This window comes from Anolis carolinensis, unplaced genomic scaffold (genome assembly GCF_035594765.1).
Source record: "Anolis carolinensis isolate JA03-04 unplaced genomic scaffold, rAnoCar3.1.pri scaffold_12, whole genome shotgun sequence".
Lineage (NCBI taxonomy): Eukaryota > Metazoa > Chordata > Lepidosauria > Squamata > Dactyloidae > Anolis > Anolis carolinensis.
The window spans coordinates 1123492-1132089 of NW_026943823.1; positions in this window are offsets into that span (position 1 = coordinate 1123492).

The window sequence follows — 8598 nt, forward strand, 5'->3', positions numbered from 1 at the left end:
TGACTTTTACGTCAATATGGCTCAAACTGATTTAAGCGGCATGCGCAGTCAAGAGGAATGTGCAATAACCCATTTGCCCTCCCATAGTGGGACTTCCTGAGCAAAAAGACTTCCAAATGCATCCCACATTATTATTATTATTATTATTATTATTATTATTATTATTATTATTATTGCTGTTATTGTTGTGTTGTTGATATGCCCTCCTACAGTGGGACTTCTTGAGAAAAAGACTTCCAAATGCATCCCACATTATTTATTTATTTATTTATTTATTTATTTATTTATTTATTTATTATTGACACAAAGACATAGTATGACACAGCAATCTATATGCTGCATTTTGTATCATAAAATCACAAGTCGAACACTTCCCAAGTATTTAGGACTATGTGATGATGGAGATGATGATGATGATGATGATGATGATGATGACGACGACGATGATGATGATGATGATGATGATTATTATTATTATTATAGAGTATCACTTATCCAACGTAAACGGGCTGGCAGAACCTTTATCTTGGATAATAAGGAGGGATTACGGAAAAGCCTATTAAACATCAAATTAGGTTATGATTTTACAAATTAAGCACCAAAACATCATGTTATACAACAAATTTGACAGAAAAAGCAGTTCAATATGCAGTAATGTTATGTTGTAATTACTGTATTTATGAATTTAGCACCAAAATATCATGATATATTGCTGCTATATTATTATTATTATTATTATTATTATTATTATTATTATTATTATTGCTGTTGTTGTTGTTGTTTTGCCCTCCCACAGTGGGACTTCCTCAGCAAAAAGACTTCCAAATGCATCCAACATTGTTGTTGTTGTTGTTGTTGTTGTTGTTGTTGTTGTTGTTGATTTGCCTTCCCACAGTGGGAATTCCTCAGCAAAAAGACTTCCAAATGCATCCCACATTATTGTTGTTGTTGTTGTTGTTGTTGTTGATTTGCCCTCCCACAGTGGGACCTCCTCAGCAAAAAGACTTCCAAACGCATCCAACATTGTTGTTGTTGTTGTTGTTGTTGTTGTTGTTGTTGATTTGCCTTCCCACAGTGGGACTTCCTCAGCAAAAAGACTTCCAAATGCATCCCACATTATTGTTGTTGCTGTTGTTGTTGTTGTTGTTGTTGATTTGCCCTCCCACAGTGAGACTTCCTCAGCAAAAAGACTTCCAAATGCATCCAACATTGTTGTTGTTGTTGTTGTTACTCTGTCTTTTTCTTTATGGCTCAGCTGCAAAGCATTGACCAATCCCAAAACAAACCCCGCTAAATGCAAGATACATAGGAGAGGAAAAGCATGTGCTACCAACCGATCGGTTTCTTCTCATTCAGGCCACCAAATACATTGAAGATCTTGCAAACCCCTGAACCATCTGTATTATATTAGAGACTGCTTGCAAACCCGAACATTTTATTCCAGATCGGAGATGTATTTGAGGTTGAAACAATGTGCAATGAAAGGTATGGAATAAGAATGATGCAGGGACTGGAAGGAAAACTCTTTAACACAAATACTGAGATATTTGGCGCGTCGGCCAAGGAAATGCAGCATATTTCAGAAGACAGAAAGCCCGTTAATGCGACGCAGATGTGAAATCCATCTCCTCGTGGGTGTCGACAGGATGTGCTCCTTCGGCCTTATGAGCCGAATGGGACAGAGCCGTGGGTGCGGCCTGTGCAAAATCCCCAAAACCTAAGAGACGTTGTAGAAATAAATAATAATAATAATAATATAATAAAATAATAATAATAAAACTTTATTTATACCCCGCCACCATCTCCCCAATGGGGACTCGGGGCGGCTTACATGGGGCCATGCCCAAGACAATACAATATAACCATAACATAATACAATTAAATAATACATTACATAAAATAAACAGTACAACATAAGATCGAAACTGGATATTTGCAGCATTTGGCAGCAACAGCAACGGGAGGAGGAAGAGCCTCCAAAATTCTTTATTGGAGACATGAGAGACATGGATAAATATGTGAAAGGAAGAAGGAGAGGCTTCCTTTCTGCTGCCTTGGAGATTAGGACTATTATTATTATTATTATTATTATTATTATTATTATTATTATTATTATTATTTATTTTTGTATCCCGCCTCCATCTCCCCGAAGGGACTCGGGGTGGGTAACATGGGGCCAAGCCCGAATAATTACAATAAAACAGAATAAAATACATTCTTAATACATAGTTTGTTTGCCAGAAGGTCATGGGGGACTTTGTCGACTCCTATGAATGCAGCCTGGAATTGCACTGGCCTTTTTCGCTGCAGCATGACAGCTCGAGCTCAGCTTGTGGCCTACTAAGGTTCCTGGGTCCCTTTCACATCATAGACTATACATATAATGACTTCCTTAAGACACTACATTCCACCGGGTGGTGGCTGGAATCGTATTGGCCGTTTTCGCTGCAGCATGACAGTTAGCTCGAGCTCAGCTTGTGGCCTACTAAGGGTCCTGGGTCCCTTTCACATCATATACAATACATATAATGACTTCCTTAAGGATCATTACATTCCTACGGGTGGAGGCTGGAACGGCATCGGCCTTTTTCGCTGCAGCATGACAGTTAGCTCAAGCTTGTGGCCTACTAAGGCTCCTGGGTCCCTTTCTCATCATAGACTATACATATAATGACTTCCTTAAGACGCTACATTCCTACGGGTGGAGGCTGGAACAGCATCGGCCTTTTTCGCTGCAGCATGACAGTTAGCTCGAGCTCAGCTTGTGGCCTACTAAGGCTCCTGGGTCCCTTTCACATCATAGACTATACTTATAATGACTTCCTTAAGACGCTACATTCTTACGGGTGGAGTCTGGAATCGTATTGGCCTTTTTCGCTGCAGCATGACAGTTAGATCGAGCTCAGCTTGTGGCCAATAAGGCTCCTGGGTCCCTTTCACATCATAGACTATACATATAATGACTTCCTTAAGACGCTACATTCCACCGGGTGGAGGCTGGAATTGCATTGGCCTTTTTTGCTGCAGCATGACAGTTAGCTCGAGCTCGAGCTTCCACACAGACCTTGTATCCCAGGATCTGATCCCAGGCTTTTTGTTTGTGGCCTACTAAGACTCCTGGGTCTCTTTCACGTGGGCTATACATATAATGCCTTCCTCAAGACACTATATATAGTGTTGTTATTGTTAACACAGGTCAGGAAGGGAACAAATCCCATCATCCTACAAGAGAGAGGATTCAATTCTTCAATTGACAGGAAAGGAGATTCCATTGAACATTAGGAAAGACTTCCTGACTGCAAGAAGAGCTGTTCAGCAGTGGAACTCTCTGCCTCAGACTCCGGTGGAAGCTCCTTCCTCGAACGCTTTGAAACCGAGGCTGGGTGGCCATCTGCCAGGGCTGCTTTGATGGTGCAGGGCAGAATGGGGTTGGTCCCACGTGGTCTCGTCCAACTCTGCGGTTTTATGATTCGATATTTTGGACACATTTGTATCTTCCAACATTGAAAACGGTGACAAAACGTCAAAACCAGATCCTTTGCAAACGTAAATTGAGGATGGATAGAAGGGTTGCTTGTTTTGTTTTGTGTTGTTTTGCATGTTCTTTGCAAACACTTCTTAAAAATACGTCTCTTGCATTTTATTTTTGGAGCAAAGACGCTTTTTCCCTGGGAAACGGTGCCATTGCGAGGAATGTTCCCAGGCGGCTGAGATGATGCAACCGGTAGTTATGGAAAAGGAGGGACCTTGTGGGCACCAGTTTGGGCAAGTTTGGGAAATAAAATGGACGGCAAAATACATAAATTTTGCTGCTTTTGTCTATTTCTGAGTTCACAGCCCCATCTGCTGTTCAGTCTCTTCCGCTCAATGTCTTGCTTTGCTGATGAACAGACAGAAGCAAACCAATAGGATCCCAGTTAACCGGATATCTCAAGCAACGGATCAAAAAACGGAATCCATAATGCATCAATACCTTTAATATGTATTTTTGTAGAAATACGTTTTAATATTTGTCTTTGATACATAATACATTTTAACATTTACAGAATTTTTGCAATGTTTGTGTGTTATATCTGTGCTGTGTCCCGCCTCGAGCCACCAGGAGAGACAGGCAAGAAATAAAATTATTATTATTATTACTTATTATGCAAACACCACAAAATCCACAGCAGCATATTGATCCTGCAAACATAATACCTGAAGCAGAGCCATCAATAAAGAAATAATAAAACATTTGCCGCTTACCAGAAGAAGGGTTACCAAAACTGGGATAAAACCCGGGAACCAGTTTGTAAACGGCGTAAACGGATATATTACCACTTACTACATTTAATCTACTAATGTAATTTTATTGGTATCTATTTTTATTTCTGAAATTTACCACCCTCGGCTTATACTGGAGTCAATGATTTCCCAGTTTTTTTTTTGTAGTAAAATTAGGTGCCTCGGCTTATATTCGGGTCGGCTTATACTCGAGTATATTATATTATTATAGTATTACTAGCTGTGCCCAGCCACGCGTTGCTGTGGCAAAGTGGTGGTGGTATTGGTTAAAAGTTGTTGTGGAATTTTTATTTGACGTTATTTGTATTTTTTTAATTAATTTTATTATAACGTATCTTTTTTATTTATTATATTTTATTATTTTGTTTTATTATTTTTAGTTATTTTGTTATAGTATTTTATTGTATTAATTTTTTAGTGTTTTAAATTATTTTTATTGTATTATTTGTATTTATTTTATTTTTTATTCTTTTATTAACACTGGGCTGAGTGGGTTGCTAGGAGACCAAGTGGGCGGAGCTTAGCCTTCTAAGTGGCAGCAATTGGATAAAAACAATGATTGCTCTCCTTCTAAGTAGGACTTTATTTTTCTTTTCTTTTTGTTGTATCAACCTAGAGGCATGGATGATGGGTTGTGTTGTCAAATTTCGAGGTTGGGGGGCCTGTAGTTTTGTTGTTTTGTGGGTCTCCGTGATGCCATCACTCATTTATATATATTGATAGTATTATATTAGGAATAATATAATGGGAATAACACTTCCAAACCAGGAACAGAACCTTTTGTTGCATAGTGTTATCATTGTCATTCTTGTCATTTGTGTTTGATTTTAATCGTATGTTTTATTTTTCATTTATGCGTTTTCGGTATTTGGTGTTTTTGTATGTACACTCTTTTGCATTTGTAAGCTGCCCTGAGTCCCTGCGGGGAGATAGAGGCGGGGTACAAGAATAAAATTATTATTATTATATTATTATTATTATTATTCTAGTTGTGATTGTCGGGAAACAATTGCAACGTTGTTCGGGTTTCAGGGCACCTTCGGATATTTCTGAAATTTTCCACCCTCGGCTTATACTGGAGTCAATGATTTCCCCGGTTTTTTTGTAGTAAAATTAGGTGCCTCGGCTTATAATCGGGTCGGCTTATACTCGAGTATATACAGTATATTATATTATATAATTATAGTATTATATTAGGAATAATATAATGGAATAACACTTCCAAACCAGGAACAGCACCTTTCGTTGCATAGTGTTATCATTGTCATTCTAGTTGTGATTGTCGGGAAACAATTGCAATGCCATTCGGGTTTCAGGGCACCTTCGGATATTTCTGAAATTTTCCACTCTCGGCTTATACTGGAGTCAATGATTTCCCAGTTATTTTTTTGTAGTAAAATTAGGTGCCTCGGCTTATATTCGGGTCGGCTTATACTCGAGTATATACGGTATATTATATTATTCTATTATTATAGTATTATATTAGGAATAATATACAGTAGAGTCTCACTTATCCAACATAAACGGGCTGGCAGAATGTTGTATAAGCGAATATGTTGGATAATAAGGAGGCATTAAGGAAAAGCCTATTAAACATCAAATTAGGTTATGATTTTACAAATGAAGCACCAAAACATCATGTTATACAACAAATTTGGCAGAAAAAGTAGTTCAATAGGCAGTAATGCTATGTAGTAATTACTGTATTTACGAATTCAGCACCAAAATATCACGATGTATTGAAAACATTGACTACAAAATTGCGTTGTATAATCCAGAACGTTGGATAAGCGAGTGTTGGATAAGTGAGACTCTACTGTAATGGGAATAACACTTGCAAACCAGGAACAGAACCTTTCGTTGCATAGTGTTATCATTGTCATTCTAATTTTAATTGTCGGGAAACAATTGCAATGCCATTCGGGTTTCAAGGCACCTTCGGATATTTCTGAAATTTCCCACCCTCGGCTTATACTGGAGTCAATGATTTCCCAGGTTTTTTTGTTTTTGTTTTTTTTGTAGTAAAATTAGGTGCCTCGGCTTATATTGGGGCCGGGCTGTGGCGCAGCTGGCTATTAACCAGCTGCTATAAATCACTACTGACCGAGAGGTCATGAGTTCGAAGCCCGGGTTGGGTTAAACCTCCGACCATTAATAGCCCCGCCTTGCTGTTGACCTATGCAGCCCCGAAAGACAGTTGCACCTGTCAATTAGGGAAATTTAGGGACGCTTTATGCGGGAGGCTAATTTACAACACCATAAAACTGCCAGCAAAACACGAGGAAAGGAATGAGGAAGTACAGCCACTACTGGACGGTGAAGCAACAGCTCCCCCTGTGGCCGGAATCGTGAAGCTGGAAAAATGTTAAAAATGCCTCTGAGTCTGTCTAATGTATATTGTTTGTCTGTTGGCATTGAATGTTTGCCATATATGTGTTCATTGTAATCCGCCCTGAGTCCCCTTCGGGGTGAGAAAGAAGGGCGGAATATAAATACTGTAAATAAATAAATAAATAAATATTTGGGTTGGCTTATACTCGAGTATATACGGTATATTATATTATTATAGTATTATAGTATTATATTAGGAATAATATAATGGGAATAACACTTGCAAACCAGGGACAGAACCTTTCGTTGCATAGTGTTATCATTGTCATTCTAGTTGTGATTGTCGGGAAACAATTGCAACGCCATTCGGGTTTCAAGGCACCTTCGGATCGGCGGAGGTGGCACAACCCCAAAAGGCTTCGGCCAGGCCTTTCCTGGACTACAATTCCAGCATCCCCAGGCTCTACGTTATTCCAGGGAAGAAGGGTTTTGCAGCCTGCCTTTTCTGACCCAACCTTTGCAACCCAAAAAGGCAAGGCCGGGCCCTTGGGGAAGGAGCCTCCTCCTCCGTTGCCACAGCGGATGGAGCCTGGCGCAAAACCCAACGGCCCAAAAGTCTTGAGCAACAAACGGGGCCCAGCGGTTGGTCACTTCCCCCAGCAATGACTCTGCAAGCGGAAGGAGGGCCTTCGGGAGATAAGCCCATCTGTGGCTTTGACAAAGAAATGTCAGGGAATGGCCCAAGGCAGATAGGATACATGGACGCCTCTCCCTATCCGACTGCACTGCCGATTTCCACTTTGAGGAGCCATCTCTTCCAGGCTTTTAAAGAGGCCTCCAAGGCATTGAATCATGAAGCTGTTGTTGTTGTTGTGTGCCCAAAACGACCCTATCATGGGGTTCTCTTGACTATATGGGGATTCAAACCCTGCCCAAAGTTGCAGTCCAAACTTCGGTGCCATTTCAGCACTTTGGAGAGTTCCTTTATGCTCCACTGTTCATCTCCTTCCAGCCCAGCCAATAAACGACAACAAAAAACAATAAAAACAAGCCACATTGTAAACTTAAACGATGGGCATTGTACTCAGAGCTTTCATCCATAGCTTTCATGAAGACCAGCCACAAAACAACAACAACTGTACAGCGACTTTTGAACTTAGAGGGTAGACAATGAACTCGGAACATCCATGGCTTTCATTTAAAACAAGCTACAAAACAACAACAACAACTGTCCAGTGATTTTCAAACTTAGAGGATAGACATTGGACTCAGAGCATTCATAGCTTTTATTTAATTAAGGCCAGCTTCAAAACAATAATAATAATAATAATAATAATAATAATTATTATTATTATTATTATTATTATTATTATTATTATTATTATTATTATTTTTCCATGCCAAAAGATCTCAGCCGGCATTTGGAAACAATAGACATTGACAAAATTACGACCTGCCAGCTGCAAAAGGCCACCCTGCTGGGATCTGCGCACATCATCCGAAAATACATCACACAGTCCTAAACGCTTGGGAAGTGTTCGACTTGTGATTTTGTGAAACGAAATCCAGCATATCTATCTTGTTTGCTGTGTCATAATAAAATAATAATAATAATTGGCACACTGGGTGCCGTGCCAAAAGATCTCAGCTGACATTTGGAAACAATAGACATTGACAAAATCACGATCTGCCAACTGCAAAAGGCCACCCTACTGGGATCTGCACGCATCATCCGAAAATATATCACACAGTCCTAGACACTTGGGAAGTGTTCGACTTGTGATTTTGTGATATGAAATCCAGCATGTCCATTTTGTTTGCTGTGTCATAATAAAATAATAATAATAATAATAATAACAACAACAACAACAACAACAACAACAGCAACAACAACAGGGCCCCAAGCTCAAAAGTCTCCATTTTTTCCACAAAAAGGAAGAACAATGTGCAAAACAGTGGTTAGAACTGTATCTAGACCACAAC